The sequence below is a fragment of the Zeugodacus cucurbitae genome, chromosome 5 (assembly GCF_028554725.1).
Source record: "Zeugodacus cucurbitae isolate PBARC_wt_2022May chromosome 5, idZeuCucr1.2, whole genome shotgun sequence".
In the NCBI taxonomy this organism is placed as follows: domain Eukaryota; kingdom Metazoa; phylum Arthropoda; class Insecta; order Diptera; family Tephritidae; genus Zeugodacus; species Zeugodacus cucurbitae.
This window is the reverse complement of record NC_071670.1, coordinates 52,198,061-52,224,449: the sequence shown is the minus strand read 5'-3', so window position 1 is coordinate 52,224,449 and position 26,389 is coordinate 52,198,061. Positions and strand designations below refer to the sequence as shown.

General features: G+C 30.8%; 1 protein-coding gene across 4 annotated transcripts in view; it reads right to left on the bottom strand.

The window, feature by feature from the left end:
• Positions 1–26,389, bottom strand: part of Slc41a2_1 (solute carrier family 41 member 2) — a 76,894-nt gene that overhangs the window by 22,370 nt on the left and 28,135 nt on the right. The window contains exon 1 of one of the 4 annotated variants that reach the window (XM_054231670.1): positions 15,927–16,478. The exons of the other annotated variants lie outside the window; for them this stretch is intronic. The gene's annotated coding sequence lies outside the window, so the exon portion shown is untranslated. Of the gene's footprint in view, positions 1–15,926; positions 16,479–26,389 lie in introns of those variants that run through there. 4 annotated transcript variants of the gene reach the window in all.

Here is a 26,389-nt window from a genome sequence, read left to right as displayed (position 1 = left end):
AATGCAATTTAGTTTATCTCTAGCAGATAACCGCTAAACGCCGCAATCATCAAGTGTAGCATATGTAAGCACTTGGCAGTATTATGTATATAAATATTTGGCTTTGTTTTTAGACAAGCAACAATATATGATTATATAGTATAGGTGTCTGCACAGCTGATTATAGCATGTCTGCTTGAACTTCAAGAGCGACATGCGCATGGGAGCACTGTGTCTTAGGTAGGTAAATTGGTAAATAAAATGATTAATTTACTCGTATAATGAGCCGCTGTTAATCTTATCAAATGATTTTTTGATGTATTAAATAAATAAATAATTAAGTTTTTGTTTGTTTGCCTTTTAGTTATTATCACTAAAATCATTGTCAGCTGTCAACACCTGTAGATGCTTCAAATGTTATTGTGTGGTTTTATTTTATATATTTTTCGCTTTTGTTCTTTGGTACTTGTGCACAAGTGAGGAATTTCCTTATTTGCAGATGCTTATATAATTGCTTGAGTTTAGTTAAAGTTCGTTAGTTGAGAACTTATCGAGTAAATACTTCCTATAACTTATCAATTTGAGATTGTTTGGAAACTATTCGTTCATATAAAATGTATTTAAAGAATAAATATTTACCAAACTATTCGAGTGTAAGTATAAGTAAATATAAGTATCAAATTGGCTTTTAAAGTATATATAAATAATATTTAGTTTAAATAAACAGTAATTCAGATTTATTATTTATATAATTATATTTCTTTCATTTTCGGTAAATTGAAAATTTCTTTAAAAGAGATAAATATAGATTTTAACACCATTTATTTTTTTTTTGTTTAATACCTTCCAACAACTATTTTCAATAGCAAACAAGTAAGAAAGGGCTAAGTTCGGGTGTAACCGAACATTTTATACTCTCGCAATTTATTTATTTAACTTAATAATATTATATAATACACAATTTGACCCACATATTCGTCATATATATTGTATAAAGTCCATTGAAAGTTGGAAACCATAATATTAGGTTAGAAGCACCGAGGTCCTCGTGTTTGATTAATGGGGCCTTGAAAACCTATGGACCGATTTCCGCGACTTTTAGATTGGGGCTGCCCCCCTATAAAGGTAGTATTTGTGCAAAGTTCTGCATCGATATCTTCACTAGTGCTTACTTTATATATTGTAAAGTTAACGATTCAGATCGTCTTCAAAGTTCTAGTATATAGGAAGTAGGCGTGGTTGTGAAGCGATTTGGCCTATTTTCACAACATATCATTGGGATGGAAGGAAACTATTACAAACTAAGTTTCATTGAAATCGGTCGAGTAGTTCCTGAGATATGGTTTTTGACCCATAAGTGGACGATGCCACGCCCATTTTCCATTTTGTAAAAAAAATATGAGTGCAGCTTCCATCTGCCATTTCTTATGTGAAATTTAATGTTTCTGGCGTTTTTCGTTACTGAGTTAACTCACTTTTAGTAATTTTCAACCTAACCTTTGTATGGGAGGTGGGCGTGGTTATTATCCGATTTCAACTAATTTCATGGTGTGGTACGTAAGAAAACTGACTGCAGAAAGTTTGGTTTATATAGCTTTATTGGTTTGCGAGATATATACAAATAACCGATTTGGGGGCGGGGCCACGCTCACTTTTCCAAAAAAATTACATCAAAATATGCCCCTTCCTAGTGCGATCCTATTTATAACTAACTTTATTTATGGCTTAGTTATAACACTTTTTTTGTTTTCGGTTTTCGCCATTTTGTGGGCGTGGCAGATTTTGCCCATTTTCGAAAGCAACCCTCTCACGGTCCCAAGGAATGTGTGTTCCAAGTTTCATCAAGATATCTCAATTTTTACTCAAGTTATCCCTTGCACGGACGGACGGACGGACAGACGGACAGACAGACATTCGGATTTTGACTCGTCTCGTCACCCTGATCATTTTGATATATATAACCCTATATCTAACTCGTTTAGTTTTATGACTTACAAACAACCGTTAGGTGAACAAAACTATAATATTCTCTTAGCAACTTTTGTTGCGAGAGTATAAAAAGGTTATCGCCAAAGAAACCGTATCAAAGTATGTGACAAAGAATTATCAAAGTAATAAAAAAATGAAAAAAATACTATTTATTCGTCACTATTTTTGCTACCAGTTTGATAATATTGTATTATAAGATGCGCAGAAAAAAGTGTTATATTAAGAAACAATTTCTGTATTAAAAAGTAACTTCTCAATGAAATAACTACGAAATAAGATTGCTTTCTTAATTTCCTTTATGACACAATAACATGATTTATGGAACTACTATTTCCTACTGTTATTTATTACTTAGCTTATAGAACATACAAATCTTGAAAGCGATAAGATTAAAAATTTTATAAAGAAATAGCTTGGTAGCCAATAAAAATTTCATTAGGGCATATGGAATTTTGTAGCTTCATTGTAGCTAATGAAGCACACCTACATACATATTCTTCCTGTTCATATAACTTTCAATTCGTGCAAGTATTGAGCTTTTATCTATCCTAGATTCAAATCATTGTTTGTTTTAGCGCATAATTTTATAAAGTTCTAATCATATTTGATTCAAACGCTTTGAGAGTTCACACGCTTCAGCACTTTAGACGAAAAGATTAATAATTTAGCAACTGTATGAAATACAATAAAACACATTTGGACTCTTCTTTGTTGATTGGTTTTGCAGTTTGTTTTTCGCTTATATGAGTATACATACGATATATGCAGCACAATCTAGTTTGTGCCAGAATCAATGCGATAAATTTCTTCCAAAATTTATTATTCACGAAGCCACCTTCACTAGTAACCAAGTTATATATACATATGTTTAGCATATTGTTTATTTTTAGCTTCTTTCAATATTTTAATGAGTTTAATTAACAAAACCATGTTAATTTTGTATGATATTTATAAGCACACGCTTGCAATAAATTAAAATGGATAAAGAAGAAAATATGCATAAATCTTAAAACTGTTTTGAGTATGCATAAAAAATTAAGAATATATATTTTAGAACCACGTTGTAGAATATATTGGTTATAAAGGAGCATTGTGCTTTCGGGTTAATGAAAAAAATGAAATTAAGCGTGACCCTGCAGAACATATGTATGTTTAAAAAGTTTTCCCAAAACTATGAAATTTCAATATTATAGGATCAGGAGAGACATAATTAATAAATTAAATATAAATCGAGCTCATTATAGGCGTTCTTAGTTTAGTCAATTACCATAAAAGAAAATTTAGTAGACAATTTGCTAATTGACTAAGTTAAATAATTATCAGAAATATATGCTGACATGAAACAATTATTCAACTTTCAATTCGTACATTGGACTCTTTTAATTATTAATTAATATTTTATAATTATCAATTAACATAGATGAAAATTAAGTAGTAGATTTGCTAATTGACTCAATTTATTGATTGTCTGAAATGGTGATTGACAAAAACCACATAATAAACTTAAATTTATTGATTGTCTGAAATGGTGATTGACAAAATCCACATAATAAACTTTCAATTCTCAGCTGACGTATATTTGTTTTATAATGAGCCTAGAATTAAGTTAAGACACAAAATAAGTCGTGAATATTAATAGTGGTCAATTAGCATAGAAGAAAAATGTTTTGGGTAATCAATTAGCTAATTGACTCAATTTATTGATTGTTTAAAATGTTTATTGACAAAAACCACATGATTAACTTTCAAATCTCAGCTTTAAATTTATTTGTTTTGTAATGAGCCTAGAATCAAGTTCACATAGTGACAAAAAACGAATCCTGAATATTAATAATGGTCAATTAGCATAGAAGAAAAATGGTCTGAGCAGTCAATTACCCAATTGACTCAATTTATTGATTGTTTAAAATGGTGATTGACAAAAACCACATGATTAACATTCAATTTTCAGCTTGAAATATGTTTGTTTTATAATGACGCTAGAATCAAGTTCACAAGAGCCAAAAAAAATTTTGTCGTGACTATGAAATTATTATTTTATTAACAATATATAATATTAAGTATGTACTAACACACTAAAAAACCAATAAATTAGCGCTAATTACTAATTACATGCACTATTTGTTACCAAACCTCAAGTCAAGTTCACTGTCATTGGCTACATATCAAATTTAATAATATGCAAATGAAGCAATTACCCACTAAAAGAGTTTATAGGAAGTATAAGCAAAAAAAAAAAACAACTCGTTCAATTGTTTTTGCTTATTTCTAATTTTTATATATTTTTTCTCTCCTTCTCGCTCTCATGTGCCACATTTTTCGTCGTGTCTACCTTTACTTTATTTTACACGCAATTAGGCCGCTTGTTTAGTTTTTATGATATTATTTTTTTTTTCGAAAGTCATATCATAACTAATTGCAACAACAACAATTGTTATTATTTATTATTATGTTATGCACGTGGCGAGAAAGACAAAAACAACAATAGCCACCGCAACAGATGTGCGTCATTAACACCTTTAAATTGCCGCTTGCAGACTAGAGCATAGATAATTTATCCATAGCAGCTGCAATTATATACATACATACATATGTACGTACATAGGTTACACTGCATTTTCGAATAAATTTAAGTGAGTTGATCAGTCATATCTGTAGGGTTTATTGCTTATAAAATGCGGAAACAGTTATATATTACTTGTTTGCTGGGTACAATAAAAAATAAATGATCGCATAATTATGCATTTTCTTTTAGAAATTTTCCGTAATATATTTGTTGTTGTTTTTTTGGCTTGCTGATTGACTTCAATTTATTATAATTATTGCAATGATTTTAGTTTTAAACAGTGTTGGTAATGAATTAAATATAAGCCTAATTATATATTGTACAAATATATAAATAATAAATATGTATAAAATAGTGTAAATTTAATAATAAAAAAAATAATATGATAGCTGGGAGTTAAGTTTTTCAATTTTCTTCAAATAATAATTTCTCAACATAAATTAAACACTAAAAAACATTTATTAAAAAAATCACAAAAAAATATTTTTTATAAAGTGCTTCTATACATATGACCACCACTGTATAAGTGTGTGCGCACAATAAGTTTTCACCATAACGGCTGTAGGCAAATCAGCCGGCAAACAAAAACTGAATTACACCTTTTCTTCCATTTAAATTTACACTACACATCATGCCACTATACAACAACAACAATAATGCAGTTTCAAGCTGAATACTAAATAATTGCATACAACAATTTGTTTGTTGTAGCAAAATTGATTGATTTGGTGCATCCATACGAGATGATCGACACAAAAGCCGCGCTATCATAGACTGCATTTATTGTTGTTGTTTTTTTGTTATAAATGTAGTCAAATAACTGTAAGGTATTGTTGAGCGCAGAGAGTGGGGATTACTGTATTACAATTAAAAATTTTGTAGTTTAAATTGTAAAGCGCTTATGTAAATGTAGTTAAGCGTCAGCTGAAGTGTAGCAAGCCGTCAATGAACGACGCAATGCAATCACTTTAGAGCGCTACGTTACGGAAGAGCTTTTATACATACATATTTATAATTTTTTGAAAAGGTTGCCGGTAAGCATGCAACGATATTCCGTTACCAATTACATTTAGAAAAGGGAATTTAAATATCAGTAATAAGTGCTTAAATGGAGCTCTTAATTGGGTATCGCAAGCACAAAAAACACTTGGTTTAAAACTACTTTTTTTGTAAGTTTATTAAGTTGATGGAAAAAAAGTTGCTACTGCTTTTCTAAGAACGCCTATTATAAATTATCATTAATTGTACTGTAAGTAGGTAAAATAAATACCAGTAAGTAAGTGCCTTAATAAGTTATCGTCTAACTCGTATGAAATATGTACTCGTAAGTGGTCAGCACAGTGGGTAGCTCATAAATGGAACGGGATTATAAATAAATCGCGAAAAGATATTCAAGTAACTGGTTGTCAATGAGCGAATGCACAATAACTCTTTTTAATAGACCCGTTGTAAGCGTGTAGCGAGAGAATGCATGCTTTAATAATGAGAGGTCTAGAAAATAATCTATCGAACTCGAATATCTTGATTCAAGTTGGCATTTAAAGATTGCTATTTTACAAGGCAAGCACTTACTAATTTTGTTTATTAATAAATTAAATTTATTTTTTAACTAATAAAATAAATTAAAAAAAAAAATAATTTTTCGCAGGTGTTCATTTTGTTTTCATCTTCAAAGTCTGTTAAACAAAAAACATATGTTTTGACAGATTTGACGTTGCCAGTGCTGCCTAGAGAATTTTCTAACATCCCAACATTATTTTGAGATTATTAAAAAACAAATTAGTATAATATTTCAGCAGTTCTTCTCACTAAATCGATCTGAATCAACACATTTATTGACTTCATTAAAATAACAATTTTCGTAAAAATAATGCCGCTGACCTTGATATTGAATTTATAATATTTTTTTGCATAGATGTACTTCTGTGTCTTATAATAGTTTCAAATGAAAGCCATTGACTGGTTTTTACTGATTTTTCTAAGCTTTGTTTTATAGATAAATAATATTAGTAAATACAAACTAATAAGCAAATCATGCAGTTAACTTAATTGAGTTTGTTGAATTGAGTGAGTTAAGCACGTGACTGAACTATTGGCGCTTAGGAAATGACTGGGTTACTGAAGGTATTTTTTATGGGGAGAAAAACAAAAAAGGCTGATATGAGAATAGTTAAGAAAGTGAATTGAAAAAAGTTCCGCGATCTCATAAATTTCACCCTAAAAAAGCTGTTAGTTGGCTGACGAGGGTATAAAGATTGAGTCAAATACTTCGTAAGATTTGGTTTCATCAATCAAAATTTGTATTTTGTAGAGAATCAAAAACCTTATGTGTACATATTTATGAACTATATCCCTATATCTATATATATGCTTTGTTTATAAAAAACGTGCAACAAAGCAATAATCCTTCTTTAAATACTACAATGCTGTTTATTTATTTATCAGCTTTTAAAACATCGATTTCATTTACTTAGCTCACAGATACTAAAAGTAACTCAGCGCTATATTAATAGCAATAAATATTGTATTGAGTCTATTTAAAGCATATATTACTTGTTTATGGACAAGTAAGCCTATTTGTGACGTTTGAAGATTTATTAACGCCGGTAGTTAATTAGCACAATATAGTATACAAAACACATAACAAAAAAAACTATGCCAAACATATTAGGCGATTGGGTTACCGACCTTCAGTAACGTCATGCTCAAATTAGAGTTTGATTAACGCACTTGCACTTCCGGTATAAAGAAACCTTCAGAGCATGTTTGGTAAAATGAGTAATTAATAACTGTAATTAATTATTGATTATTCACAGTTTCGCAACAACGCAGGTGGTTATCAAAACAGCAGGTGAGAATATCAGTTGGAATACACATTGCAGTTTCGTGGCAGATTGCTTAAGTGAGAATGGTAGAGAAGTAACTAAAAAAAAATTAAGTATCAGCTCTAATTGAACATTAATTGAGTCAATTAGCAAATTGTAACTGCAGAAAAAGCATAATTGGTTTGTTCTCTAAAGAAATTTGATTATTTTTTATAAGTTAGGTTGGCATTTTTTCCTAGAGGTGACCCTTATACACACTTAAATACACTTAATAACCAACAACTACGCATTGCGCAAAATTTCGTATTCTGTAATCGTGTTTACAAATTTAAAATATACCAAATTAATAAAACAGACGAATACACGGTAAAACCAAAAGTGTTCTAAAAACAGCTGCTCTTTTTTTGTCGAGAAATTAAATATGTTTCAGTTGGGCGCTACTGCAAGAATTAATACAGATATCAATCAAGAATAGGTGTGTACTTAAGCACAAAACCGCAAACGGATTGTGAAAAACCCCAAAAACTGTTAAAATATTTAAATAAATTTACTATTAAGTATTTTGCGTTTATGGCTAGGAATTTGCGCACGCTTTGCAGCTGAACGCCTTTAGAATTTTTAACCTATTTGGTTTGTACTTCTGTATTTTTATTTGCCAGCTTTCCGTCTAAGCGTGTTAACTTTTATTTATGCCTAACTGATAATGCTTGCAAATATTAAATTGCTAAATTATTTGACGTTTACTAACTTAGAGCGGGAGTGTCATAAAAACAGAAATTAATTTGCATTGTATGGGTGGCATGTGTACTATCTGGCACACTCCACAATTATTATAGCTGGCTCATTAAGATGCCGAAAGTGTCAGCGTACATTCTAACCCAAGGGAATACCCACTAATGATGCGGTACCCATGATTTTTAAATACAAAATTATATTTTCAACACAATTTTTGTGTTATTTTATATGATCACAGTTACAGGGTGGTGCTACTGTTCAAACAATTTATTTTCAACACAATTTGAGTGTCCTTCAGCGCTAAGAGCCAATAATATATTTATTTAATTTAAATTATAAGTATAAGTACTATTGTTATGTAATTACATAATATTAAGTACTCAATGTCAAAAACGCAAAGTTATTTGCAATAATGTATTTTATAGTAAATAATAAATATTTGTTTGTTGGTATTTTTTGTACGCCAAATTGAACCCATTGAAAAAAGGTGAGTGCAGTTATCATTTACTGCATACATATTTATCAAAAGTTAATTATATTGTGAAGTGACAAAGCAAATACAAATACGAGTGTCAATATGTACTATAGAGTCTCGGATGCGTTGTGCATGATCGCACGCAAATAAAAAATCGTGAAAAAAAAGTGAAACAAATATTTACTCACAAAGTAAAATTGATATGTTTACAACAGGCATGTGAATGAGAGTAAAGTCAATTTGATGTTTGTTAAAGAGTTGATGTTGAATAAATAAGTTTTGAACTGAATTAGTTGTAAAATATAAAAGAACCGTTAACCTGAGTAGAGTAAAGTAGAGCGACATAGGGTTTTATATGAACGGTAGGTGGATGAACTGATTGCCTCTCTGTCTCTCTCCACGTCCATAGTTCATACCAGTGATAGCTTGATTAAAATTGAGATCTATAATATCAGATATGATAAAACATCCTTATTTTTACTAATGAAATTCTGATTCAATTAGGCAAAGTCATAGGTTCTGTATATAATTATATATGAACATTAGAAAAACTTATTTATAAGAGATCATACGAAGATGTCAAAGGAATGGATCTCCGTCATTAAAAAGTGTGAATTTATCATTTCTGCGTGCTTTCCCTCGATAGGGGGTTTTGGATTTACAACCATTTAATGCTTGATTCGCATTTGAAATATCTTCACCTATTTAAGAAATTTAATTTATGCTTGCGCTTTATTAGAAAACCGAACACAAATTTAACAAATTTTTTGGGGATTCACAAAGTGGAAATTTTCAAATGAAAAAATATTAAAAAAGTAGTTTCTTTCATTAGCAAATTATGTACACTTCGTTTGTGTTTCGCCTTTCTTTTCATTTAACAATAACAATTCCTTTTCTCAATTAATAAATACTTAATTTTGTTCAATTAGGCTTATTAATTGTTGTAAGTGGCTATACACAAAAAATGCCGACATGTAAATGAACTTTTACAAAACATTTTTTTTGTATAAATTTATTATTTATCTTAAATTTAATAATAAAAGTTTTCATGAATAAAAGAGTGAGCTGTTGACCCGCTTAAGTCGATTTTGTCAGTCAATACACATATGTATATGAAAATTACCACTTATATGCATAAATCTTTGTCTCCAAGTGATAAATCCGCTAATATACTATAAATGTATATATACAGAATCGAACGTTCTCATCACATTCTGCTCACACATCGCTAACAACTTCCACCACCAAATTAAGGTGCAAATTAAATTGTGTACCCAGTTGTTATTTGTCAAATAAATCCGTATATTTACTTTTGAAGTGGACTTTCGTCACCCGCAGTTTAGCGCTTAGGATCTGCAAGTGACAGATTGACAGCGCCTCTGACTCAGGAGTGCCAGCGAAATGTTACAAAAATATTTACACAAATCACTGCCACCGTTGAGTGGTTAGATAAGTGCGGATTCTTTTTTTTTTCAGACGAGTATATCTATTGATTTTTAAATTCATATACGCAATTGTCATAATTCGTACATGATAAGCGTGTTTTTGATTTTTATTTTTTTTTTTCAATGATAACTTTTTTATGCCAAAGCGGATAGCCTATAAAGCTATAGCTGAGTTTCTTAAGTGGGCGTTTATGACGTCAAAGCAGTCTCCTTTTCAAGAGCATCATGCTCTTGAGTATTTAATATTCAAAAAACCATTGGCGATTGATTTACGCAAGCAGATGTCTAACCGACTTTTTTCATTTGCTTTACTCTTTCTACTCTGTTATATGTGTATTTGTATTGTTTTTAGCAATTTTTTTGTTAATTTCTTCAATTGTTAAAACAAGTATAATTTGATGCAATTTTCAACAATTAACACCCAATTTTTTAGAAGTCAACAACATTTCACATCAATTATTGTATCAAAATATAGTGTTTATGGGTAATTATAAATGTCTACTAGGTGTATAATATAATAAAAAGAAAAAAGTAAAAATTTCAAAAAAAACTTAAAATAATTTTCTGCCAATTTTTTGTTTTGTTTTTACTAAATTAATTTTTTGCTAATTTTTTAGTTAAATTTGCGTATATTTATCTATGCACTTTTTACCGAATTCCGTAAATATTATTATTTTATGCATATTTTTTCCTCTTTCCTTGTTTAAATATTTCATGAAATCACATACTCGCCGTTTGTATTCAAACAGTAATTTTCGTTATTACGCTAAATAAAAGCGAACAAAAAGTTTAGGTAGACTAAACGTAGCAATTTACACGTGCACTACATACAAATGCTCATTTTATGACTACGATCAGTTGCGATTTTATTTAATTCACGCGTTAATTAACGCCATGACGACGATAAACTATGTAATTATCGTAATAACGATGACGTTGGAAGATAATGTTTTATTTGAAAATTAAATCAGTTTAAGTAAATGAAAAAACTAAGCGGAAATTATACCAGTTAATCGCTTTGACATTTCACATATGATATGCCACATTCCATACAATTATTTTATTAGTATTTCATTTGATTTGCTTTAATGCATTAAACTCGAAAAAAAGAGTTAAATTGGTGATGATTTCATTAGCAGTTGAGGGAGAAAAACAGTTTTGATACGATTTTGTTAATATACTAGCAATTAAATGTTAAAAAAAAAACAGTTTAAATATTATTTGCTCAGTGTTCATTATAGCTATAGTAATTATTAGTAGCAATTAATCATATTCACCATTTTTAGTGTCGACAATTTCCTAATTGACTAAATTAAACGGTTGTCTGAGACGCGTATTAAGTACAAGTATATTTTATTAACTAAAGTTTTTTTTTCTAAAGTCTGAAATCGTAAATGACAAAGTTGCCTAATTAATATCGAATGTGAGTTTTTAGAACAATTTTATTTGATATGAGTACTGGTCATAAACTTAGTACTGAAATAGTTGTGACAAGGCTAATGTTGTCACATTTACTTAAAAATATTTTATCGGAAAAGTCTTAAAATTTGCTAAAGTCTAAGAGCCTTTTCACACAGCCAAATTAATTGATCAATTAAAATTTTGATTGAGAAATCAGTTTTTGCCCTTCACACTGGTTCTTTATAATCAAACAGCTGTTACACATTTTCGTTTTTGGTTTTGATAAGAAGTTGGTAAGTTTCATCAGTTAATTGCTATTTTTTTTATTTATTTCCAGCAGCGACATCTACCGTCGTGTAGCGTGAACAACAATTCGCAGATAAAGAACGCACAATTGCAAATACAGTCTTTGCCGCAGAGTTGCATTTCATTTTCAAGTTGAATAAAACTCAAAGAAAACTAATTGCAGAAAAATTAAATTTTTATTTTGTATGGTAAATCGATCTAAATCAGCTCGTTTTAATCGAGCAAAGGCTGGTTAATTGATCAATTAGCTGCTGTGTGAAAAGTGTATAAAACCCCAACAATATTTGGATATCAAAAAAATAAAAAAAATTGTTTACGGTTTCATTTTAGATAAAGAAAGTGGTTTTGTATATCAAATAGGTCAAAAAGTATTTCCAGTTTAATTAGAAAAATAAAGTAGTTTCAAAAAGGTTTTATTGAAGTGATGCGGTATTGATTACCATTACATTACAGAAATTGTAGCGTCAAATTTCGAAACAATGAAGTTGTTTCTTTTTCCGTTTTTCCAAAATCAATATCAATAAAATAAACATTCTATGGAAGCAGTCGAATATAAACTTTTTCATGTATGTAAGTAATCAACTTCCGTCAAAAAGACACAAAAAATAACCTTACCAGCAGATTTTGATGCATTGATGTATGAGCAAATAAAATCATCGATTCATGAACAAACAGTTTACGTACCAACAAAACCCGGCAAGAAAAACTTCATCACAACATAAGTACATTTGACAACACTTACGCTTTACTTCTGAGAAGATAAGTGAGTTAGGCGCAATGATAGCTTTTAAAACCAGTTGACAGTTATTATGAGAATACTATCAATGTCAGTATCGAATTCCGAGATTTAATACTGATTGATGAAAAGTATTTTATAACAGTTCAAACTTGCCTTGACCGAGATTTGTGTGATCAAAATAATTTGAAGCACACATTTTCTTGCCGGGTGTGAAACACATGCGACTGCAAACATGTGTGCATACAAATGTATATGTGATATAAGTGTAATTGCGTTCATTCACGTGTTGCCAATTCGACAGACCGGCGGCTGGCTGCCAGCAACACAGCAGCAATAACAACAACAACAACAGCGGTGTCAGATGGCAATGCCCATTCACCGCCCATTTGCAAACATGTCGTAAATGCATATACAAACACAAACATACTTAATACATATGTACGTGCATAATAAAAACCGCCAATGACAATAATTCTTATATACGAGTACAATATTCTTATAAAAAAATACTTTTTGCATTTAATTACTATATTTCTTATCTGTTTCTGCTGCTTCTTTTTTCCAAAGAATTCTACACTGCCTGCATGTGAATTTGCAGTAATCAAACAGCAAGCAGGGAGGGAAAATCAAGCCAGTCAAACAAAAACAATGCTCATTGAGTTAACGTGAAAATGATGACGTTTGACGTTTTATGCATATAAATACAAAAATACATACATATACATGCATTATGTGCACGGTTGCATGTATTTAGGTGCCGGCACGCACGCGCCGCTGTATAGCTAGCTATTAATTTATGCACAATTAGCAGAAAGTGAATATGAAGGAAAATTATAAAACGATATTAAAAAATAAAAATAAAGAAGAAGAAGTACAAGAGGCGACAAAGTTGGCGCTTTTGTTAACGTGGACTAGAACGTCATATATGCACACCAGCAGTTATACAAGCATATTGATGAAGTTGTTATATACATATTTGTATAACTTGGCAACATAACGGTGTTGTTGTCAATACATATTTTGTACATTATTGTATACTGCATTTAATTTCTGTAACAATTTGTACTAATATTCCTGCAAAAATTTTAAATTTGCGCTTTGTGAGGGTGTTTCATGGTTTGACCTCCTCGTGCATGTTGCATTGAACTCGTTTATTTTGAATTTTTATATTTAGCACTATTTTGAATTCTTTGTTTTTTTTTTTTAATAAATTAATTTGCACGCAATCAATCAGCACGCGATTGCGTGGCGTTGCGCCTAGTGTAAGCGCGCATGCGCGAAGGCGTTGCGTTTACCCATTTGGCAAGCCAACGTTGGCCATAAAGGGTATGCAATGTTAAAAAACACAAAAAAAATATTCTTTAGTTTTGTGTATTACTTAGTTTTATAACTTTGTTTGCTTTATTGTTTTGTTATCAAAGCGTTTGCAACAACAACTTACAGCCTTTGTTTTACGGCACTCAATTTATATACAATTGTTTATTATTAATTGTTGAAAGACAAGGTAATAATTTATGCTAAGTTTGTTAATAAGCGCATTCATATTTATTTTTTCATTTTGTTTTGATATTTAATTTATTTATTTTCAATTTCTTAACACTTTTTGAACTGGAAATGGTTGCTTTAAAGCTAAAAACTAAAAAGTTGACCGTTGAGCAAATATTTACAACTTTGATTCCGCCGTTTTCCAATAGATGTCTCTAGGGTCAACAACTGGTCGATTAAATCGATTAAATCGTTTTATATCGATCTTGAACATTTGTGTCAACATTAACCCAACAAAATATTTGTAGAGATCTGTTTGCATCCCAAACTTATTCTCAACTGAAAATGTCACTTTTTGAGCTGAATTCTCGACATTTGCTCGGAATACGAATGCTGCGCCAGAAAGATGGTCAAAAGTAGTAGCTAGCGACGGCCAATATTTTGAATAACATTTTTGTAACCGATTTTATACAAAAAAAGCCTTAAATTTACAAAAAAAAATTGCGAAAGCAAAGTTGTAGACCTAATAATTAATATAAAAATTAAAAAAATTAAATAAAAAACTTTATTATTATAAAAATTTCGGGAAAGAAAATTCCATCAAAATTGTATATTTGTGTATTTTTATATTCAGTCTAGGTTGTCCCGAACATAAAATACCCAAAAATCAGAGAAAACCGTAGGAAAACTCCGAAATCGTATTATTTTACTATTCCTTATTACTCTACAATGTAGATTACAATGCATGTATACATTAAATTGCTGTACGCTCACAGATCATTCGAAAATTAATGGAAAGCACGTAACAAAAGTTTGTTGATTATTATGCGTGATTTTAATAGAAGTAAGTGACTGGAAGCATGCGAAATATAATTTTTTTGAAACTTCGATACTTTTTAACAACAACAAACATTTTGGTAAAAATTTATATATACGATTTTTTTTAAGATAAACTCTTTTTTAAATTACATTTTTCACTTTTTCATTCATAATATTTCACTATTTCTACACATACATTTTATATATATGCATATTATAATGGCAAATCTTCACAAAACCTGCACAGCGAGTAAGGTTTAAAAATTACTAAAATTAGCTTATGAATTGTAATGTATGCAAAAGCGACACAAAATGTAAAAAAAAAAAATCTAAATCAAAAACTAGTGAAGGGAAAAATTTTTTATAAATAAAATATTTCAAACACTAAGCTAATGTAGTCAAGCGATAAAAATAGTAACTTCTTAATTATAATACTTGTAGGATTTGTTTTTGCTAGAGCACTAATCTAATGTAAATTATTAGATATTCTTTACTGTGCTCACTAGCATTCTTGCTTTAATATTATTTATTTTACTTTGTTTATAATATTTCCAAATTTATTCACACATTAATTGCTTTTTTTCTGTTTTTTTTTTTTGATTTCTTAAAATGTGTGTTAAAGGTTAAACGTGTGGCCTTTGAGCTGTCGGTATTTTTAGCCAAGTTATGTGGTGTTGTTGCGACTTGGCTAGAGCCAGTTGGACTGGCCAAAATGGTCAAACGTGTCAACGGTGTCGTTGTACTGTATTTTTTTTGAACATTTTTCGTAGACTGAAATTTTCGTTTTTTCTACATTTTTGGTTCAAATTAGCCTTTTTTCTACATTTTTTTTACTATTTTTTTTACTCAAATTTCGGTTTTTTCTCCTTGCGCTTGTCAATTTTAGCGCTTTATGCTTATTTTGTGTCTGACTGATTTAATTTTATTACACTATCAATTTGAATATCACTAATTTTTACGCATGTATCTGCAACATTTTACAACCAATAAACCATTAATACACTTAACACAAGACAATTCATTTCAACGCAGCAACAGGTAGAGAACATTAAACAGAGAATTAATTTCATTTCTTTCTACGCTTTCCAACTAAAATATGCAAAACTTGAGCGCGTGGCTTAAAAAAAAAATAAAAAAAATCTAATCAAAGATTTCAGCTTACATTCAACACAAAACACGTTAGATAAATTTAATTAATTATATAGTTTATTTGTTGTTGTTTTTATTTATATAAACTTATAAAATTTATACTTCAAACGTGTGTAGTAATTTGTTTAACAAGTTTTGACGCTTCACTTTATTTTATTTTATTTTATTTATTTTAATTGTTTATTGGCACAACTAAATGCTTAGTTAGCAATAATTTATTATTATTATTGCTCAGAAAGTCTCTTTTTGTATTAAACACATTCCGCACTATATGTAACGAACGAACGTAAGTGAAACACACAAGAAACAACTCGTCTAAACGGAACCGCTTTGTTTTGGTCGAAATTCAAATTTCAAAAATATTCCAACCGTCTTAACCGTGCGCCGGAATAACGTACACTGAATGGTCGAAGACGGCATACGCTCGGTATTATAATAAAGCGCTAACAGCGATCAGCAAGCAAGCAAGCACTCAACAAGCTAGAGCTGCAACAATAAAGACGACCACGAAGCGTTCAATCAGCTAACAAATCAACGCGCTAGCCAGTCAGTCAGCCGGCCACCAGCATATTAACCAACAACTCTCCAGCTGTCGCTCAAAAATATCGCACACATGCTCATACATCAGGCGGCAAGCGAATAAATTAAAGCTGCCAATAAGCAAACAAAACCGAAAAATGAAAGACATCACTCAAAACTTTATCAAAAATACCAGTACATATGTACATGCATACAAGCAGGCGATAACAATCAACAAGCTTTTCGAAGTTCGAAAAGCGCCGCTCGGTCGCTTGGCTTGCTCCCTCGGCTGCTCGACAACACGACTCGGCCGTACATATGTATACAAGCGCACCTGCAGCACAACAGGTTGTCGGCGTGAGTGAGAGTAAATCACATACATATGTGCATGTATGTGTGCGCTTTAGCGCTCTCTCTTTGTGTGTTTGCCTCTCATTTATGTATCGATCTTTTTGTTGTTGTCACTTTTCGAAAATCTCGATCTAATCAGTGGCAGTAGCTAGCTGCTGATAAAAATCATCAATGAATTGGTGTATGGCATATGTACATATGAGTCATTTCAGGTTTTTCACTTTATCAACAGAAGAAAAGCATCGTTAATGGATGGCAAAGTCATTGTCAGTGTCACAACAACAACACAAAACCCCTAATTTGTACATGTATAGTATGTGTATATGTATGTAAGGTGGTTGTTTACATTAATAGTTAACATTGCAATAACAGTTGTAGTTGACATTTTTGATTAGCGGTTGGCTGAGTGAAACACCTGTTAATCCCACGTTACAAACACACACTCGAAACATAATCGGTAAGCTCTTCATTATTAAACCACTTGCAGCATTTCTCTTTACTACTCAGCTCTTTAATAAAACTCTGCTACATATGTTCGTTACGTTGATCATGTATCGCTGGCCCACATTGTTTCATTTGTTTATGCTGTTGGATTCTTTGAAACTCTTTGAAACATAGTAAATTCAATCTAATCGCTTGATAATCGCTTATCTTAGAGACCACATGGCGTATAAGCATCGGCTTATAAACATTCACAGGTACATATAGGTGCAGAATTATAAAATATATACTTATACTATATAGATATAACACGTGCTTACTATAAAACAATACTTTGTGGGTCGAAAACAAGCTAATATTGAAATTATCCCCTTATTAGTTACATTTAATTTGGATTAACTGTTGAGCTCTGCTATACGATGTTAGTGTCACATGTATACCGAACTGTTATAAGAGTACTCTGGAGGTTTTAAACCACTGATCTCAATTATGAATATTATTATTATTGACTCCTGTCTATTTATTTGAGATACTACTATGATACCTTAGAATAAGAACTACTGACGATGATCTAAAAAGATGGAAGGCAAGCAATAATTTGACCAGATAGACCAGTGTTTTAAGGTTGCAAGCATTGTTTAAAAGAAGAATGGAAATCTAAGAGATATGTTGCAAGATCTCTGGAGCTCAATTTACTCCAGATAGATAGTGGATTGTTGTTGTGGTAGCGGTTATCTATTCCTGCTTGAACTGGCAAATATGAATCCATTGACATCGAAGTCATCTAACGGGAAGCCGAAGACACGAGTTGTGTCGACGAGGTCGGACTCTTTTTGTAAGCGGGACATATGTTGGGTATGTCGGAGTCCAGTGTGGGTAAGTAGAAGTTTAGTCTACAAAACTATCCAAAAGGAAGTTCCGCAAGAGTCACCTTAGTTTCGCGAGGCAATTCGGCGATCTAACCCTATTTGGATCGGTAACTTATGCTAGTGGATGGCATGGCACTGTTATTAGTGGTAATTGTGCCTTGCCAATAACGCTATATATTTCTATTTAGTCCTATCGGTATTTCAAGGCTTCAAATTGATTTGATAAGAATAGTGTTCATTATACCAACTTTAGCTGTGGTATTAACAATTATTCGTTGTAATAGCATATGAAGCTGAAAAATTAACCAGAACCCAAAGGATCGAGGATCAATATCTAATTCCACAGATAATTGATTCTCAAAATGTGGACAAAATGTTTATTGATAATGTTAAATCAGCAATACTATGTATGATGTTCAAATACAGACATAACTTTTTCGGCTATAACCTTATAAGGTCACTTATTTGTCGAACAACTTCGGTACAACCCCCAATGTAGACTTCTTATTTAACCAAAAGGGAAATAGAAAAAGTAACTTCCGACTGACAATGAATAATACAACAAAAATATATTACAGTTCTTACTTTTTGTGTGAAAATCAATCAGCCAGCCGGCCATATGGCATAGTGAATACTTTCAAGGCAAAATACCAAAATATTTGAAACCATAGCAAAGCAAAGAATGGTTAAGATCAGGCGCTAAATAGTTTACTTTACTTTTTACTACTTTACTTTAGATGTATTCCTCATTTGAAAGTTGTTTACTGTTTTGAGCAAAAATATTTACCGAATAGGCAAATCAAAGAGTACTGTTTTCTGCCTCCAAATTGGCAACAAAATATGGTAATATACTTAAAATGTATGTAAAAAGAATCCATTCTATTTATAAATATACAAATTCATAAACCATTTGTAGTTAGTTTATGTACAATCAAGGCGACCTTGTGTGCGTAAATACATACGTACGCACATAATTAAACATTAATTATGTTGCAGTCTAAAAATACCAACTAAACTAAAATGTATGCCTTTGTTAATATTTTCTTTGAACTAACTCAAAAATATTTTTATATGCATATACATACAGTTAAATAACGGCAAAAAGCCCTTGCTGTTAAAATGCCTCTTTTCCAACATACTCATACTTCATTTTGGAAATCATCTCACCTCGTAAAGTAGTGTAATTTATTGTATTGAGTGGCCAATGTGTAAATAATCGTGTCCCAATGAAACAGTTTTATTTTTCTTGCTGGTTTCTTACAACAAAAAGCCGCAAATAAAAAGCAATGCGTATGTGTTAATCAGTATGTAGTAAGTGTTGCATTTTAGCCGTTATCAGGCAATCAAAAATTCACCTTGAAATTGAAATGGATTTTACGAAAAAATAACGAACAGAAATTCGAAAACGGAAATAAAACACTTCAGTTGAAAATATTTACGTTAATATGTATGTATATAGCAATCTATATGTGTATATATACATATGTATTTGTTGGCAAGCTACTAGTGTGTGCGCCTGCATAGCGCTGTAATGCGTTGCAGATTAACAACAAAACGAACCTTGTACAAGTTCAAGAGCTTAAATATACAAAAACAATATTTTTTATGGGGCTAATACAAGTGAACTTAACAGTTATTGTAAATTATGAGCAACTTAAATGGTTATATTTGAATTGATATGTTTACTATGGCATCTTTATAATTTTTTTTTTGCTTTAGTAAATCATATTAGATTGATTTATTTAAAATAATTTGTTGTTTTTGTAAGATTATACAATTTTTTATTAAAATATTTCAAGAGAGGTTTTATTGCATTATACTTGTTGAAATATTTTTTTTCGAAGATCCGACTTTGACCCCCAATAACATCAATCATATTAATCTGGCCGAAAAAGATTATACATCTTCGAAATACGAGGTTCAGTAACTTGATAATGTAAGTTTAATAAGAGCTTGGTTGGAAGGTGCTTATTCATCCACCTTAGGGGCCATCCATAAATTACGTCACACGAATTTAAGGACTTTTTAACCCCTCCCCCCTCCTTGCCACAAGTTGTCACATTTTGATCTGACCCCCCCTGACGTGACGTCACCCATTTTCCAATTTTATGAATTTATCATAAAATAAAAAAAAACAGGTTATTCTATTGATTCTTATATTTATTGTATAATCTTTAATAAAATCAACATTTAGTCATCACTCCCTGTGACCCCATAACCTACTAATGTCTGTTTAATTAACACAGGTGGTGGGAAAAATCCTTCTTTTAATAATTTCCAAAGACTAGAACGTCTTACATGCAATATGCAATAGTTTCACATTTAACTATTTGTAAAAAATCGATCGTAATCGGCGTGGTACAGAGCAGTCAGTCGTCTAGCACCCAAGAGCGCACCATTGCCCTAAATTTTGAAATGTGATGTCACAAAGCTTTTGACCCTCCCCTGCCCCTTGTCACACAATGTCACTTCTGAGTGATACCCTCCACCCCTCTTCAAGGTGTGACGTAATTTATGGATGGCCCCTTAGAGTCCGTATCAAATGGTTACTACCCATACCTTTCTATATAGAATCATTATGCTTCTGAAAAACTCGCCTCAAGAGAAGCTTATATTACAGTATACGACAAAATCGATTTTTTTCTAGGTATTGGAGCAAACTAATTTTTTTTCAGGAGATTGAGCCATAAGTAAAAAAAAATGTATTCTCCGATTTTCGAGGTTAGCCTGCAAAATCGAAATATTTGGATTCGAAGTTCGAAAAATGGATTAAAAAAAAATTATTAATAATTACACGATATAGCTACTAAAAAATCCAAAATATAGATATAATCTAAATTTTCTTCTTAATTCAATGGTATATAAAGCTTATGTAACAAATTTTATATTTATTTTTTCAAAGATGTAACTTTCATGCTTAATAACATCATTTATATAATATATACTTGACGAAAAAGTACCGAGTGTTGTACAGTGTTATTAAGCAAACTACGAGGTGTGTTCAAAAAATAACGGGAATTTTCGTTTTTTTTTTTTTTGAAAACTTATTAATTCATTCGTCTACATTAATGTTGTCGACACTTATGCCTGCGCTTCTTCCAATCGAAGTCGAAATACATCTCAAACTCGATTTTTTGAATAGCCTTCGGCTCTTTCAGCGATTTCTCATATCCTTATAAAACTTCGTCCCTTTAAGGTTCTCTTTATTTTTGGAAATAGGAAAAAGTCAAACGGTGCCTTGTCTGGCAAAATGGAGTCTGGGACATCGTTAGATTATAGTTTTAGCCAAGAATTCACAAACAAGTAACTGAGTGTGAGCTTATAATAAACGAACATCGCAAGGCTCATAAAAACATGTCTATCCTATTAAAAAATAGTTGACAATTGTACTCTACAAGACTGTGAGATCTTAAATTTCACAACTCTTAACACACAACGTTTGTATAACGATTTTAAGCGTTCGCTTCGACAATCGCATTTAAAATTTAAATTTTCAATTTATAAGTCAGTGTGGTTAAATATTCAGAGAATTAATTGTATAATGCCTTATTTAATAAAAGAAATAGAATAATATGTATTCGAAAACTTTCCTAAATTATTTAATCACTTTGAGCTGCAGTAATATATCTAAGTAATAGTGGGCATAGACGTGCATAAAAGGAATGACACTCTGGTGAAAAATTATAAATACTATTACATATTACTGTTAAAAAGTTACATTTTCTAACCTTAAAAACTTTTAAAATATATATACATAATTATCATATTTTTGCTATAATAAATAAATTATTATTAAAATAAAAAAATAGGTAACTCTTTTTAAATGTTATAAAGCCACTAAGAATAGTTAATTTGAACTCTTGGAACGCTCAAAAATTGTCTCCTACAAAATTCAAATACTTTTAAATTTTTTTTTTTAATCTTGAAGCTTCCCTACGCCATATTTTTTGTTCCGCCAGTGTTTATGGGAACTACATAGACATACTATAGACATGGTATAACTAATTTTAAGTATAAAGGGCCCTCATTATTATATCTATTTCACATGTGATGTGAACAATTGCATCGAGATATAGCATTTGTTACAGCTTACGGCATTATACATATATTCGTAAATGTAGATATAATAAAATATAATATGTGGGCATACTTACGAATACACTGACTAAAAGGCTACGTGTGCAGTAATTAATTTCAAAAGCGACAATCGAACACGATAAGACACTTAGCAAATTAGGAAATCAGCTTGAATGCGCATCGGTTACGGGAATGTGAGAATTGTCAAGCTATGAAGCAATGTTTAGCGCAATATTAAGTTAAAAATAATGCATAATTTTGCATTTAAATTGAAGATATTACTAACATGCATATACATATACTTCTTTTGTAAATATGTATATTATATTGATGACAATAATGACAAATGCACATATTAAATTATTAAATATACATGCCTCATATAAAGATATATATTGTACTTTATGGAATGATACTCATATTTATTCAGCGTATTTAATAAATTTTGTACTTTTCCGCGAAGACAATGGAGAATGTACCTTTATGCGAAAGTATATGGGATTTACCGCTAGCTAGCTGCTGTCTTGGTCTCATTTTGTATTGATAACATACTATACGAGATATATACGAGATCACAGATAACCGACAGGTGTCGGTAATATTTATTTTCTACGGAGAGCGACTGCTAAATAAGTACCACAACTATGTAAGTATGCTTAAGTGCAGGTACATTTTTCATTTGACGAAAGGAGTGGCGTTTTCGTGCTTTTTGTTTATTACTATTCTTATTTCTGCCTTGCTTCCGTATATTTTTCGTAGTGGAATCTACATTTAACAATGATTGTACGCTAGGGGATTTACTTTTTCATCACATATGTGTCAGTTTGGATTGTATAAAGCACAGTTTTTCCAAAATATAGTAAAACGATCGATAAAGCATTTAATTGACAGCAAGATTGCAATGCATAACACATGCTGGACGTTTAAATGTCTTCGTAATTAATAAAAAAATAAAAAATGTAATCGAGACTAAATGTTTTACAATTTCTACAATAGTTTAATTGCATTTAAAAAAGATTATATATAAAAATTAAAATAAAAAAGCTATAATTATAGCGCAGTTTAGACATAAAAATTAGATACAGACATTTTATTGGTCACGAACTACAAGCAAATTATATTTAATTGTATAAATTAATAGAACGCGACTAAATAATATAGAATATGTAGCTTTTAAATCTTTATTAGATCTGGGCTAGGTTTTTCTCATAGAAATAATGTAGGCGTGGTTGATGATTCGTCGTTTAAAATCTAGAGGTACCAAATTTCTTATAAGATATCGGAGGATATAGGGAATATATTAGGTCTACAACTTTGCTTCCGCCGTTTTCCAATAGATGTCTCTAGGGTCAAGCACTGGTCGATTAAATCGATATTTTTTTATATCGATCTTGGACATTTGTGTCAACATTAACCCAACAAGATATTTGTAGAGATCTGTTTGCATCCCAAACTTATTCTCAACTGAAAATGTCACTTTTTGAGCCGAATTCTCGACATTTGCGGGAAATTTTGCTTTTCTTTTTTAATTTCAAGAAATGAATGAATTGATATATTATGAGCTGCTAAAGCCAAGTGAAACCATCACAGGAGATCGATACCGAACGTAATTGATGCGTTCGAGCCGAGCACTAAAAGAAAAACGGCCACAGTGCGAGGAAAGACACGATGAAGTCATTCTTCAGCATGACAACGCTCGGCCACACGTCGCAAAGGTGGTCAAAAAAGAAAAAAAGGTGGAGACGCTGAATTGGAAGATCTTACCCCACCCGCCGTATTCCCCAGACGTTGCTTCATCTGACTACCACTTGTTTCGATTGCTGGCACACGGTCTAGCTAACGAGCACTTCAGTTCTTATGAAGAAGTCAAAAATTGGAGTCACACTTGGATCGACTCAAAAGATGAGGAGTTCTTTCGTCACGGAATACGCATGCTGCCAGAAAGATGGTCAAAAGTAGTAGCTAGGGACGGCCAATATTTTGAATAACATTTTTGTAATCGTTTTTATACAATAAAGCCTTAAATTTACAAAAAAAAACGGCGGAAACAAAGTTGTAGACAAAAAGCAAACATAAAAAATTTTAAAAATATTGAAGCAGTATTGCAACAGATTCATTTCGAATACGAAGAAAATTTAAAAATGTATTTAAAAATCTATTCATAACACACTAGACTATTTTATAAAAAAATGTTGAATATTAAACAAAGTATTCTAAAATCACCCTAACAAAACCAGTGAACCACTTTGTCTTCTTCATTACATTAAAAAAAAATCTTATCAAATTTAATCAAGACACAAAAAAAATACAAATAAAATAACTGATAACTTAAATTGGAATTGTGCTGCGATTAAATTCGATATATTACCAAAGCGTACGCTACCGCTAGAGTTATAAGCAATTGTGTATAAAATAATTTTGGAAACTAGTTTATTATCAATATGTCTAAATAAAAGATTGTTATGGGATGATAAATTCAAAATATTTCATTGTTCTGACAACTAACATTGACGTAAATTGTCAAATAATAATTATGAAAAATCAAAAGTATAAATAATCTTCAATTTCAATCAATAATAATATTTCGTGAGATAAGTACGATTATGTGAATAACAATGTGCGTACGAAAATGTGCAAAAAACGCCAAAGCACTTATGAATAGCCAAAAAGTGTGAAAGTACACACTCCCGCTCCTTGTACAAGTCTAATCAGCGAAATACATATTGCTTATAGAAAAAAAGCGATCATTACTCGTAATTGAATTACAAAATCATATAAATAAACCTATATGTATGGACGTTTGTGGGAGAATTGATTAATTAGTACGCTATATTTTGGGTATTTCCAATTTTGGTGAAATATCAATAAATTAATTATTCTTCACTTAGATTTATGCACATTTTAGCAACAACTTATGATAAAGTATTTCATTGGTTACCATCGTATTTGAGTGCATGACTACCACTGTATGGGGGGACTCGAGTTCGAATGCCATGTAAAATATATACACTTATACCAGGAGAACTCGCTAGGCAGTAGAGAACATCCGAGTGTAATTCCTGACAAAAAATGTTTCGCGTTCGAAATCCTTATAAAACTGTCGGAACATACCAAGAAATAAAAATAAAAGTGTGAGAAAAGTGCGGCCAACCATGTAATCAAAATTTGTTCTCAACACTGTCATTTCTACAACACAACAGATTCCTCTAACAAATCAAATTGCTTCATTAATTTATTGGAATGGACAATCGCAATAACAAATTATTTACATTTTTTTTAATTTTTTCTAATGACACAGAGAAAACAGCTGCTTCTTTGAGCAACAGCTGATGCTTTTTACAATAATTATCAGATGTGCCAATATGTTAACTTCATAGAGACAAAATATACAAGTATAGTCCTAATGAGATAAATTGCAACTGGTTTTCTGTTTGCATTCGAAATCACCAAAAATTTTGTTCAAAGGTGATTTTCGTTATCGTCTTTCATAGCTTGAGGATATTAAATGTAGAAAAAACATATTTGTACATAATTTTTAAACGGCACGACATTTGGGAAGATTTGATTAATGAACGGCGTGCTGATACTGCATGTTGTGTAAAACCGTAGTTGAAGAAATCTTTTATTAGAAATAACGGCATATAACAATTTGGAAAAATACAAAATCAATTTATAAATTTACATACAAACAGATAAATATAAAAAAAAATATACATATGTATGTACATCTAAAGACTAGTGTAAGCATGTAGTTCTAAATTTATTTAAACCTTTGAGGTAAAATTAAAATATTTAGCAAAAAATCATCTTTTTAATGAGTGTTCCATAGCATTTATGTACGTTAAGGTGGTACTTAAATGAAGGAAACACATTTTAAAGCAAATTTTAAATGTTAAATTTCGAAATTTGTTAATGAAGATTGGAAACAATATATTGAATTTACCCCTTTTCATCGATATCACTGTAGTCGAAGATATTTTTTGTGGTTCCTAACCTGTTAAAAAAACTTGTTGGCGATCGAGAAATGAAGTGAAGAATAGAAGGTTCTTCCTTTAAAATAACTTAGTAGCTTAGATGTCTCTCGCGTATTTGGAGAACCAAATTAACAAACGAGCTCTAGAGAATATTCAACTTGTATACTTGTAACGACTTATTCAAATATAATTCGGAACAATTTAGTGATATCTCAGAAATAAGAAGTCCCAAGTACTAAATTTTT